Source organism: Phascolarctos cinereus, unplaced genomic scaffold, assembly GCF_003287225.1.
Source record: "Phascolarctos cinereus isolate Bilbo 61053 unplaced genomic scaffold, phaCin_HiC Scaffold_9;HRSCAF=440, whole genome shotgun sequence".
In the NCBI taxonomy this organism is placed as follows: Eukaryota; Metazoa; Chordata; class Mammalia; order Diprotodontia; family Phascolarctidae; genus Phascolarctos; species Phascolarctos cinereus.
Genome location: NW_027556402.1, coordinates 217,246,005 through 217,259,839, shown reverse-complemented (window position 1 = coordinate 217,259,839; position 13,835 = coordinate 217,246,005). Strand labels below are relative to the sequence as shown.

Genomic DNA, 13,835 nt, shown 5'->3' with positions numbered 1-13,835 from the left:
TACCTGTGTGACCATGGGCAAGTTAATTAATTGCTCTGGGCCTGTTTCTTCATCTGTTGAACGAGGGGGTTAATTTTGTTGTTCAGCTATATGCAACCATGACCCCATTTAAGATACTAGAGTGGTTTGCCATTTCCTTCTCCAGCTCATTTTACAGATGAGGAACTGAGGCAAACAGGGTTAAGTGATTTGACCAAGGTCACACAGCTAGTAAGTGTCTGAGGCCAGATTTGAACTCAGGAAGACAAGTTTTCTTGACTCCAGGCCTGATGATCCACTGTACCAGCTAGCTGCCCAAAGGGCTAATAGGTACCAGGTTAAAAGCTTCTTGGGCAAAAATATTTATAGCAGTCTTTTCCCCATCATCCTTCAGTTGAGAACCTTCCCTTCTAAGTACTTCACTGAAAAAAATGGACGTCATTTGTAAAGCTCCCTCTTCTTCATCTCATGACACTAGGATGCCCTTCTGTTATATCCTCTCCTTTAGTTTCACATTGAGATGTGACCCTTTTTTTTTTTTTGCTAAGGCAAACCTCTACATGCACCAGTAATCTCACTGCATTACGGTCTTCTATAAAAGATTGTCCTAGTATCCCTTATCATCTCACTAATCTTCAGTGTCTCACTATCTCCTGGCTGCTTCCCTGCTGTCTATAGATATCATCATGTCTTTCTTGTCCTTAAAAAAACCTCTCATTTGATCTGATCATTCCCACTAGCTACTGCTCTGCAACTCTTCTCCTTTTTTTGGCTAAATTCGACAAATCTGTCTACACCACATGCCTCCACTTCCTTTCCTCTTACTCTCTTCTGAACTCTCTGTAGTCTGGCTTCCAAACTCACCAGCTAACCTGTTCCACTCTCTCCAAAGTTACTGGCAGTCTCTGAATTGCTAAATCTAATTGCCTTTTCTGAATCCTCATCTCTCTTGACCTTTCTGCAGCCTCTGACTATCCATCACCTCTTTCTCCTCTCTGGGCTTCATGCTGCTGCTCTCTTCTGGTTCTCCTCCTACCCTGCAGACCCTGTCTTCTCACTCTCCTTTGCAGTGTCCAAGTAATGCCCTTGAGTATGGGTATCTCTCAAGAGTCTATCCTTCGCACCCATCTCTCATTATAGTATTTCATTTGGCGATTCGATTAGTTCTCAGGGGTTCAATTATCCCCAATCTTTTATAAAGATTGTCAGATCTATTTATCTAGCCCAAACCCTTTTCCTGAATGCCACTTGCACATCAGCTGCCTACTGGGCATTTAGAACTGCATGTTCCATAAATATTTTTAAAAATACTTTTTATTGATGTCTTGTTTTCTACATCACTAGAATTCTCCCCAATATCCTTCCCCTTCCCCTCTCCCAGAAAGAGTCATCCCATTTAACAAATTATTTCAAAGGAAAAACGAAAAAGAGAAAGAGAAGATTTAAAAAGTAGCAAGACCAACCACGAATACGTGGAAAGACTGAAGATACATTTAACACACCACACTTGTGGACCTCTTGCCTCTCCACAGAAGTGGCGGGAAGGCGTGTTACACTAACGCACCACACTCGTGGGCCTCTCGCCTCTCCGCAGAAGTGGTGGGAAGGTGTGTTATACTGCTCTTTGTAGCCAAGCTTGTTCCTTTATCATTTTACAATATTTACTTCATTATTTATGGCTGTTCTATTTACATTGTCATAATCACTGTATATACTGCTTTCTTGCCTCTGCTTACTTCATTCTGCATCAGTACTTTTTTCCATGCTTTTTTGTTCATCGTATTCATAATTTCTTACAGCAAAGTAACATAAGATTACATTCATTTGCTTAGCAGTCCCACAATCAATAGGTATCTACTGTGTTTCCAATTCTTTGCTACCACAAAAAGTACTTCTATCAATAGTTTGGTTATCTGGGGACTTTCTTTCATCATCAATGACCTTTTGGAGTACATAGGTTTTATACTGAAATCTCTGGACCAAAGGGTAAGGACATTTTAGTCTCTCTATTTCCATTAACTTCATATTCTTTTCCAAAATGGATGGTTGCACTAATTCGCAGCTCGATTCCCCGTGCAGCTGTGTGCTTATCTCCCCACAACTCCAGCACTGATTCTGCTCATCTTTTGCCAGTTTTGCCAGAGTGCTGGGTGTGGGTGGATGAAATTTCAGGGTTGTGTTGGTTACATCAACATCTTAAAAGCAGTTAAGTCCAAAACAGAACTCATTATCTTTCCCCCTAAAGCCTTTCTTTGTCTCTACTTCCCTACTGTTGCCAAGGGCGCCATCTTCCTCCCATTGACCCATACTTGCAATCCGGGTGTCCTTCTTGACACCCAAGTTGTCTTTCTCCTAATTTCCATTCATCCCATACATCCAATCTGTTGCCCAAACCTTTCTACTTTTACAACACACCTTATATATCCCTTCTCATCACTCACAATTGACATCCTAGTATAGGCCCTCATCAACTTATGCCTGCTGGTTGGTCTCTCTGCTTCAAGTCCCTTTTGTTCACCTGCCGAAGTGATATTTCTAAAGCACAAGTCTGATCGTTATCATTCCCCTACTCAGTTCTAGTGGCTCCCTATTGCTCCCAGGATCAAATAAATCCTCTCAACAGCTTGTAAAGCCTTCCATAACCTATCCCTTTCTGATCTTTTCAGTCTTATATCCTACTCTTCTCTCCCCCCTCCCCCACCCCATTTGATGATAAAGTGACACTGGCTTTTTCTACTCCTCAAAGAACTCCATCTCCTGACTCAGTCTTTTCTCTGGTTGTCTCCCCATGCCCACAATGCTCTCTCCTCATCTCTGCCTCTTGGCTTCCTTAAAGAGTCATCTCAAATTCTACTTTCTGTAAGAAGCCTTTTCTGGTCTCCCCTACAGCTAGTGCCTTCTGATGTTACCTCCCATTTACTCTGTATACATCAAGTATTTACACTTGCATGTTGTCTCTCCCATTAGAATGTGAGATCCTTGAGCTCAAGGGGTGTTTTTCCTTTTCTTTTTGTTCCAATTGCGTACTTAGCATAGTGCCTTTCACTCAGAAGGTACTTAAGGTTTGATTTTTTTATGCCCTTATATTAGCCATCCCCTCCACGGCAGTGAGATGGCACTGGATAGAGTGCCTAGTCTTGAGTCAGGAAGACATCTTCCTGAGTTCAAATCCAGCCTCAGACACTTACTAGCTGTGTGATCCTGCACAAGTCACTTAAATCTGTTTACCTCAGTTTCCTCATCTGTAAAATGAGCCAAAGAAGGAAACATTGCAAATTATTCCTGTATCTCTGCCAAGAAAACCCTGTATGGTGTCACAAAGAGTCAGACACAACTGAACAACTACTCCCCAATCTCACATACCTTGAATGCATTTGCTTTTTTTAATTCTACCTAGTAGGATCCTTTTCCCCCTCCTTTCCCTCTTTATTAGGTGGGTCCTTCTCAGCTCTGGACTCACAAATGTGGACTGGGTTTAGTCTTACGGAGCATGGCTCATAAAGAGGTCAGGTTCTTTTTCTCATCTTTGGTTTTGCTTTACACCCTAACACCGGAGCACCAGTGAAAATTACGTAGAGCTTAGATTTTGGCTCTTGTCCCGAGACTCCCCCAAACTGGGGGGAGAAATAAGGTACTCAATATACAATGTAGATCAGGTATAGCACAGCTATGTATTTCCTCCATACAAAAGAAATACCCTATGAGACTCACAAGCATGCCTTGACCAAAGTCTTAAACAAGCATACACCATAACTACTATTATATTCTTCTGGAAGGCTGAAGCAAACATTAAAAAAAGTGAAGCGGTTTTTGAGACCGCTAAATAAGCATTTTACATTTCACCTTGGCCCTAACTTTGTCTGAACCAGGCCCATGTCTTCTTGAAAGCCAGGCCAGGGCTTATACTTTCCTTCCTATCAGTGGTGATCTTCTCAGAGAAGCACTGGGGTAGTTACAAAATATTTCAACTGCTGCCAGTCGGTTCTGACTAAGGGACCCAGGATTTCTAGTGCTGGAACTCACAAGGTTGCCTCCAAAGGTTGGAAATATTCTCAGGATCCCTGCTCAGTGACCTACATTTAGGAAAAAAAACCAAACTAAAACAGAAGAGGCAGCCCCAAACACAGGCTCTGGCTTTACTTGGGTACATAAATACACTGCCAAAAGCTCTACAGCTTGCCAAGGTGGGGAAGGGTACCAACTTTCTCCTCCACTACTCCAAGAAGAGTTCACTCACTTAATGGGCCAGAGTGCCAAGGCAAAAGGGGTGTGACTCCGGGCAAGTCACTTAACCCTGATTGCCTCACCCCCCCCCCAAATACATGTAATATACATAGACAACCCACAAAGTAAACCCCTTTTTAAGGTTCACTAAGTCAGTGGTTCTCTCAGTAGCCAGCATAAAGGGATTGCTTCATCTCAGAGGCCCAGGTATCCTCAGATGTTGCCAAAGTAGCCCCTGGGTTTACTTTGTGGGCTATCTATGTATCTTACATGTATTTCTTTTTTTTTTGGGAGGCAATTGGGGTTAAGTGACTTGCCCAGGGTCACACAGATAGTGTCACATGTCTAAGGCAGAATTTGAACTCAGGTCCTCCTGTCTCCAAGGCCAGAGCTCTATCTGCTACACCACCTAGATGCCCCAAAGAGCAATAGACTAGAAGTTGAAAGAGAGAGAAAGAAGAACTACTACGATTCTACCACCTTTTTTTTGTTTTTGTGAGGCAATTGGAGTTAAGTGACTTGCCCAGGGTCACACAGCTAGTGTCAAGTGTCTGAGGCTGAATTTGAACCCAGGTCCTCCTGACTCCATGGCCTATCTACCGCACCACCTAGCTGCCCTCTTACATGTATTTCTAAGCTGCAGGCAAACACTAGCTTTTTTCTCGATTACAACAAACCCAAGGATTGACTGATTAATCTCAGACACTGTTCTGCTGTAATCCGAGAACAGCTGTTTTAGACAAGAAAAAGGACCAGGCTTGGTCCCTCAACTCTTTCATTTCACCCTCCCTAGCCCAACGGTTTATTCTTGCTATCTTTGTTTTCTTGAGGGATATTTATACTTCTTAGAAGATCATCACTATGGCACAGCCTAGAAGACCTTGAATCCTTCACGACTGACTGTTCCCACTCTCATTTCCCCCACCCCAAGCTGATTTCCCCCCACTGTCTTAGACTCCTTCATCAGTGCTGGGTCCAACACCCCTAACTCCATTACACCCTCGTTATCCTTGGAGGGTCTCAGTCCTACATTTTTCCCGAAGGCGTTGTGTGAGTCTCTCCTTCTGCCCTGGGCTGGAAGATGAGTTGGGGCCTAGGGTGACAAAGACGGGGAGGAAGGACACTCCTGGGGGCTCACTGGGGGGAAAAGATCTGGGGTTCCCCAGAGAGGTGTCCACCCTCCCTCCCAATAGGACTCAGACCCATCCGAGGCTGGCTGGGCTCGGGGCAGGGGCGGGAAGTCCCTCCAAGTCCCTCCCAGGTTTTCCTTTGGAAGTTAAACTTTAATGGATTAATCAAAGATAATGGCGCTGGCAAGGTCTCTGTTGGGGTAGAGGTCTGCTCGGTCGGGGCCTGGGCGAGGCTCGGCTGGGCCAGGGGCCCAGGCCAGCACGGGGCCGTCAGGCTTGCCAGCAGAGGTTGTCCAGGAGTGAAACCGGTCCAGGGTGGTCTCCATGTTGGACAGCTGTCTCCCTAGGTAGCTCAGATTCTTGCCCAGGTTCGTCTGGGTGCTGGTGATGGAGTCGAGCGCACACGGAATCGTCCTGGCCAGCACGTCCACCTTGCCGGACAGGTCCCGGATGGCCAGGTGCAGGGACTTCTGAGACTCGTGCAAGGCGCACTGGTTCTTCACCAGCCTTTCCATGTGGTCCCGGAGCGACGCGGCGCCCGCCGGGGCGGTCCTGGGGCCCCCTCGGGGAGGCTCCCACTCGGCGCGCCGGGGGTCGCGGTCGCGGCCCGGGAGGCTCTGCAGGCGGAGCGCCGCTTCCTGTGCGCGGGCGGCGCCGTCGGGGACGCCGAGGTCCCGGGCTAACGAAGGTCCGCCGGCTGCGGGCGCCCTCGGGGCGCGCGTGCTCGGGGACCTCGCGCGAGGCGCCGGCCTGCCGGGATAGTCTCCCGGGGCTTTGCCGTCGGGCGCCTTTCCCCTGAGGTCTCCTCCTCCCCCGAGGCGGTCGTCCCGCTCTCCCTTCGTGGGGCCGTTGCCCGCACCGAGTCTGCGCACCAGCTGGATCAGAGCCACGACTGCCTCCACGCGAGGGTCCATGGGCTTTTCAAAACTGTTGGTTCCCCGCGTTTTCCTAACGGAGACCGGGGAGAGGGGAAGCCTGGGAGGAGGGATACGCCCACCCGGAAACTCAACTGTGACCTGAGAGCACGCGAGCCCGTAGAGGCCCAGGAGGACGTCACTAGGCCAGCTGACTCGGCGGGGGGCGGGGCGTCATCGTTTAAGGACAGGCCCCGCCCCTCAGCAAAGGCCTTCCCTCCTGCCGCTCCGCCCCGCGACGGCTCGGGAGCCCAGGCCTCTCGCGAGAGCGCGGGGGGGGGGAACCTTGCTTTTTCAGGCCCGCAGGCTCTCGCGAGACGAGGAAGCTGAGCCGGCCTGCAATCTTCGGGGCTGGCCCTGGCAGCTCCTTCCTCAGCAGTGGCCGCCGTGGCCGCGCCGGCAGAAGGAGGGGCCATCACCCGGGCTGCGAGCTAGCAGGCGCCGCTCCCACTCCCGCCGCCGGCCCGCGGCCCCCCGGCCCCGGCCGACGCGTCAGGGCCGCTTGCAGGTAGGAGGGCGCGGGAGGGCGGGCCGGGAGGGAGCGCCTGAGGGGCGGCACCGCGGTCGGGACCCGGGAGCGTGGGGAATGGGACGGCCCCGGGCCCCCATCCCTACCCTTCCCCCCCGTGCTGGGCGGCCCCGGCGACCCAGGCTCCTCGGGCTGTCTCCGCACTGACCCACTCATGTTCTTCTCCACGCCCCGCCCCACCCCACCCCACGGCAGTCATTCTCTGGTCAGCGGCGAGAAGAGCCGGTTGGTATCACAATGGGGGCGCGGCCCGGGGAGGGGGAAGGGCTCCTGGGGATCCCGAGCGCCTCGACCTGCCCACGGCCGCCCTGTTTGGTTCGGTGACAGCGCCTCACGTGGGGCTCCCCCGCCCTCCTCCGCCTCGTCCAGCGCCTCTTCCATCCACTCGGACCCGCTCCGGTAGCGAGCCTGCGCCGCCCTGGGAAATGCGGGGGGTGAGGGGCTGGCTCCAGGCGTGTGCGGCAGCTGCAGGGCCGGCTCGCCGAGCTCCCTGCCGCCTGCGCCCCGGCTTGGCTGGCTGGCTTGTTCTGGGGGTGGCTTCTATGGACTCTTACCATGCCAGTAACTGGGATCCACGTGTGTGGGTGTGTCTGTACACACTTTTGTTCAGTCGTGTCTGACTCTTCGTGACCCCATTTGGGGTTACCTTGGCAGAGATGCCAGAGTGGTTTACCATTTCCTTCTCCAGCTCATCAGACAGATGAGGAAACTGAGGCAAACAGGGTTCAGTGACTGCTTGCCCAGGGTCACACAGCTAGTAAGTATCTGGGGCCAGATTTGAACTCGGGAAGAGGAGTCTTCTTGTCTCTACACCGGGCCTCTATGTGCTTTGTCACCTAGCTGCCCTCCGTACATATGTGTGTATGTATAGAAACACACACACAAATAAAAACATGTAAACGCATACATATATAAAAAGGTACATTTTACACAGGCAATAGATGTTATACACATATAGAAAATACGTTATAGGTATATGGGTAAGACGAATGTATATACGTTTGTGTGTGTGTGTATTTATAAAAATAAACATAATAAACATAGCTGATGTTCTCTTCAGTCTAATGCTAATGGCCAGTTTGAGAAGATACAATTTAATGTGAGAAGAAATAGAAGGGTGTCTCCAAAGATATCTAAGACCTTTGAGGACACCTTGTATAAAGATATCTCCACTTTGGTTGAGAATTCAGGTGTGTGCTAAGTACTAAAAGGAGGTGAGCTTGGTCTAACTAGGATTCATATGAAAGAGCCTTTTAGTTGATGGGTAGGCCCAGGCAGGATGTGAAGGCACTAGTTGCCAGAAAGGCTATTTTGATTTTACGTTGGTATATAGAGAAGTATTGTGCCCTAAATTAGGAGGTGTGTCAGAGTTCTGATGAAATTTTTTTTTAAGGCACTTGAGGTTAAGTGACTTGCCCAGGGTCACACAGCTAGTAAGTGTCAAGTGTTTGGTCTGAGGCTGGATTTGAACTCAGGTCCTCCTGACTTCAGGGCTGGTGCTCTATCCATTGCACCACCGAGCTGCGTCCTGATGAACTCTTAAAGTTCTCAGATATAGCATATTCAGTACTGCATTTTAAGGAAGGACGTTGCTGAAGAGTATGTCCAGAGAAAGGTTGGGGGTCTAGAAATTACGTATGAGAGGTAGTGGGAAGAGTCAGAGATGTTGGAGTAGAGGGAGGGTGTAGGGCAGTGAGTAGCATGATAGCTCTTTTAAAATTTGAGGAGTTATGATATGGAAAAAGGGAGATTAGATTTATTTTCTCTAAAGGACCCTGAAGGGGCAGCTAGGTGGCGCATTGCGTAGAGCTCCAGCCTTGGAGTCAGGAGGACCTGAGTTCAAATTTGGCCTCAGACACTTGACACTTAACTAGCTGTGTGACCCTGGGCAAGTCGCTTAACCCCAATTGCCTCACCAAAAAAAGCAAAAAAAAAAAAAGGGACCCCCAGCAGTAGATGGCACATAGTAGGCTCTTAAGAGCTTTTGACTGACTGATCCAGTAATAGGTAGGTAGCAAAAGGTGACAGCTTTCAGCTTAGAGTAAGGAAGAGCTCTTTTTTTGTTTAATATTATTTTTAATCTTATTTTTTATTGACAACTTTTGTTTTTATATCACCCTCATTTCTCCGCCTACTCCTTTGAAACAAAGAATAAGGGTAGAAAAAAGTATCGACAAAAGGAAAAAAATCAAAGCATATGTATGCAATAATTTATACGATCCCCTACATCCATAAAGAATGGAGGAAGGTACATTCAAGGAAAAAATTTCTAAATTTCTAATTAGACCTGTTTAGTATAGTTGCAAACCTTGGGATTTTATGTATGCTTCTTCATTTGAATTTCACAGTAGATTTTTTTTTTAAGGCAGTTGGGGTTAAGTGACTTGCCCAGGGTCACACAGTAAGTGTCAAATGTTTGGTCTGAGGCGGGATTTAAACTCAGGTGGTCTGTCCACTTCGACACCTAACTGCCCCCACAACAGATTTTTGACAGCAGAGTACTATAACTTATCACCCCATTTTTTAGGTGAGGCAGGAACAAAGTTTTTACCTTTGTTTGTCTCTATAGCACTTAGGCCACTGCCCTAGCTTTTAGTAGGAAAGCACTTAAATTCTCATTGCCTGAAGTTATCATTTCCTGGGTTTGTGATTTGCCTAGCATCACACAGCTACTAAGTGGTTAGAATCAGGTCCCAAGTCAAGGTATTTTGACTCCAAGGTCAGTGCTATTGCTGCATCACCTTTCCTTCAAAGTTGACCATGAAAAGATTTATTGGAGGAATTAAACTGTTGAGGTGGATGATTTTTGAAGCTGTTAACATGATTCAAATACTAAGCCTTTAAGAAGCACCAAGTATGTACCAGACACTATCCCAGGCACTGGAGATGAAAAGACAAAAATGTGATGATCAACAGACATTTAAGTGCCAGGTGCTAAGGCCAAACAATTCCACTGTTCTCAAGGAGCTCACAGTCTAGCAGGGGAGACAACAGCAAATATTGTACGAAACAAACTGTAGATAGGATATGTAGGAAATGAGAGAGGGAAGGCTCTAGAATTAAGAGGGGTTGGGAAAGGCTTCTCGTAGAAGATGGGATTTCAGTTGGTACTTAAAGGATCCTTGGGAAACCAGTAGGTAGAGATAGGAACATTCCAGGCATGAGGGACAGAGAGCATGCCAGGAGCCAAGAGATGGAGTGTCTTGTTGATAGAACAGCTAGGATATCAGTGGCACAGGATAGAACAGTATGTGGTGGGGAATAAGGTGTAAGAGAACGGAAAGATAGGAGAGGGCTAGGTTATGAAAGGCTTTGAATGCCAAACAGAGGATTTTGTATTTGTTCCCGGAGGTGATAGGGAATCCTAGATTTTATTGAGTTCAGAGGTGACATGGTTGGATCTGTGCTTTAAAAGGAAAATCACTTTGGTGGCTGAATGGAGGACAACTAGAGTGGGAAGAGACTTGAGGCAGGCTATTACAATAGTTCCTGTCAGGTGATGACTACCTGCAGTTAGTGTCAGAGGAGAGAAGGGGATGTATTCAAGAAGCTATTGCAGATGTGAATTTGACAGGCCTTGGCAATAGATTGGATATGGGGGATGAGAGAGAATGAGGAGTCAAGGACGACTGTTGCCTTGACTGTAACAGGGAAGTTAGGTGGGGAGGGTGTAGGGGGAATGATAATGAGTTCAGTTTTGGAGCCTAAGATGTCTATCGCATATTCAGTTTGAGATATTTGAAAGGCAGTTGGAGGTGTGAGGCTGGAAATCAGGACAGTGTAGGTAGATTTGAGAGTCATCAGCATAGAGATGGTTGTTGTTTGTCCTTCGTTTTCAGAGAAGACCATGACATCAGGAAGGTGGTGCCATGACTTGCAGGTGAATTAGATTTAAGTGAGGGAGGGCTGTGCAAAGTCACCAGTCTCACTTTCTTCTCCAGAGCCATCTGGGCCCAGTGGCAAGACACGGATTAGGATGACTGGAGATGTCCCCCATAGAGATGGTAACTAAATCATGGAAGCTGAGGGGATCACCAGATGAAGGGAGGGAGAAGTGAAGGGAGTTCAGGACAGAACTCTGAGGGACGCCTACAGTTAGAAGGTGTGATCTGGATGAGGATCCAGGAAAGGAGCCTGAGAATGAACAGTAAAATAGGCAGGAGGAGAACCAGGAGAGAGTGCTGTTCCAAAAATTTAGTGTACAGCATTTTCTGCCTTCAAGGAACTTACATGCTGTTGCAAGAGACAGCCTAAACTTGGATCATTATTTATGTACAGGGTAATTGTTTTTCTTTTTTGTGGGAAGGGCCCAGAAAGCTTAGCTGAGGGGATCAGAAAGGAAAGGCCTCATGTAGATGATGGCACTTGAGCTTTAGAAAACTTGGAATTCTGAGAGGAAGCAGTAAGGAGAGAGCACATTGAAGCCCAGAGAAAGGAGATGGAATAGCACGTGGGAGGAGCGGCAAGGTAGCCAATTTGTCTGGCCCGTCAGATGTAGGAAGAAGGGGAATCCAACATATAATGAGGCTGTAAAGGTTGGTTGGAATCAGATTGTGAAGGACTTTAAATAACAGAGAAGTTGTTGAAATGCTATCTGTGTGGGCCTTGGCCTTAGAGTCAGGAAGATGTGAGGCCAAATCCTGCCTCAGACCCTTGTCATCTTTGTGACCCCCTTTCTGGGCTTAGATACCTCATCTCTATGGCCTCTTCAGTTCTGTTCCTTATCTAGGTCTTTGACTCTATGATCTTATTTGATTCTAAAGTAATTAGGGAACTGCTGGTGTTTGAAGGGCATTCAGCAAGCAAGCTCTTACTGTGTTCTAATCTGGGTGCTAGGTGGTGAACTGGATTGAGTGCTGGGCCTGGAGTCAGGAAGACCTGAGTGTCTGGCATCAGACACTAGCTATGTGAGCCTGGGCAAGTCACTTAATCCTGTTTGCCTCAGTTTCCTCATCTGTAAAATGAGCTGAAGAAGGAAATAGCAAACCACATTAGTATCTTTGCCCAAAAAAACCCCAAATTCAGGCACAAATAATTGGACACAACTGAACAACAAAAATCTATGCTAATCACTGGGGACACAAAGAAAGACCCTGCTCTCCAAAAGCTAGTTCTAATAAGGGATATGGATGTGAACTAGGGTGATAGTGATAAATTTCATAAATTTCCATAACATTTCTCAGTGTTGGTGACCTGAAATATATTCTCATGTGGAATACAGGCATATTCTTTTTTAAAGTGACCAAATCCACATAAACTCCAGTGGCTTTCTATACCTCAGGATCAGATATAAAATCTTTAGTGTTTAAAAATCTTTCAAAATCCCCACCCCCCAAGGCTTCTTCCATTTCTCCCCACCACCATACTCTTTGGTCCAAGAAAAAGAATCCTGTTTCTACAGGACTAATGGGAAATAATTAAGACAGGAAAGGCTCTAGAATTAAGAGGAGTTGGGAAAGGCTTCTTTTAGAAGATGGGATTTTAGTTAGAATTAAAGGAAGTCAGGGAAGCCAGGAGGCAGAAAAAAAGAGGCCCTTCATAACCTCCCTTCACTACAGTGTACTCTTAGATCCAGTGACACTGGCCTCTTTGCTGTTACTCAGACATTATCGTGGGTGTCTCCTTTATTGTTGTTAACTGACTTCTCATGATTAACTTCTTCATTACTGTTGAGGGTGCCACCATTCTCCCGGTAACTCACCTAGAGATGACTTCCTCAACAAATTGCTCACTTTCACTTGCCAAATTCTGTTGATTTTACCTTTATAACATCTTTTATATATGCCCTCCTCTGACACTGCCACCATCCTGCTGGTATAGGCTCTTATCACCTTATGCCTGGACTATTACAGTAGTATTACAGCAGAATTGGGTAACTATGTGGTGCAGTGGATAGAGTGCCCTGCCTGGAGTTAGGAAGACTCATCTTCCTGAGTTCAAATGTGGCCTCAGACACTAGCTTTGTGACCCTGGGCAAGTCACTTAACCCCATTCACCTCAGTTTCCTCATCTGTGAAATGTGCTGGAGAAGGAAACCACTTTAGTGTATTTGTCATGAAAACCCCAAATAGGGTCATGTAGAGTCAGAGACTCTGAAAATGAGTCAACAGCAACAATTAATGAAAGCCTATGAATCAAGGAGGTGGAGAGGAGGGAAAGATCTGATCATCTGGTCTCCAATCTCTCCCCACTTCAATCCATCCTCCAGTCAGCTGTCTAATTGGTTTTCCTAAAGCACAGGTCTGACCATGTACCTTCCCTCTCCTCTCCTCTCCCCTCCCTATTCAATGAATTCTAGTGGCTCTCTCTTAACCTTTCTGGTTTTCTTCTACCGCCTTCTCCCAACCCTCTTCCAACCCAAAGTATTCTTCAATCCAGTAATACTCCTGATTCCTCAAACAAGATATCCCAGCTCTGGACTCCAGGCATTTTCATTGGCCATCTCCTATGCTTAGAATGCTGCCCCTCCTTATTTCTCCCTCCTACCTTCATGGGCTTTTTTTCAAGTGTCAGCTGAAGTCTCCTATTATTTATTTATTTATTTTTTGGCTAGGCAGTGGGGTTAAGTGACTTGCCCAGGATCACACAGGTAGTAAGTGTCAAGTGTCTTAGGCCAGATTTGAACTCAGATCCTCCTGACTTCAGGGCCGGTGCTCTATCCACTGAGCTGCCTAGCTACCTCTGAAGTCTCCTATTCTGCAAGAAGCTTTTCCTGGTTCTCTTTAAATTTAATGCCTTCTCTCTGAGATTTTCTCTAATTTGTTTTGCTGATATCTTGTTTTTGTATTATGGTTGTTTGCATGTTGTCTCCTATTAGACTATATGCTCCTTTAGAGCCAAGACTTTTTTTTTTTTTGCTAATTTCTTTGTATCCCTAGTACTTAGCTGCCTTGTCCTTTAACAGGTCCTCGATAAATGGTTGTTGATTTGACTCCTGATTCTGGGCATTTTCACTAGCTGTTCCCTGTAATTAGAATGCTATCTTTCTTCATTTCTACCTCCTGGCTTCCTTTAAGCCCCAAATAAAATCCTACCTTCTACGGGAAGCCTTTTCTGATC

The 13,835-nt window shown here is 46.9% G+C and overlaps 1 protein-coding gene across 2 annotated transcripts in view; it reads left to right on the top strand.

Moving 5' to 3' along the window:
* Positions 1 to 6,527: 6,527 nt before the first annotated feature.
* Positions 6,528 to 13,835, top strand: part of BTBD10 (BTB domain containing 10) — a 96,178-nt gene continuing 88,870 nt past the window's right edge. Inside the window, exon 1 of one of the 2 annotated variants that reach the window (XM_021002044.2) lies at positions 6,528 to 6,755. The gene's annotated coding sequence lies outside the window, so the exon portion shown is untranslated. The remainder of the gene's footprint in view (positions 6,756 to 13,835) is intronic. The other variant, XM_021002045.2, reaches the window with a different exon arrangement.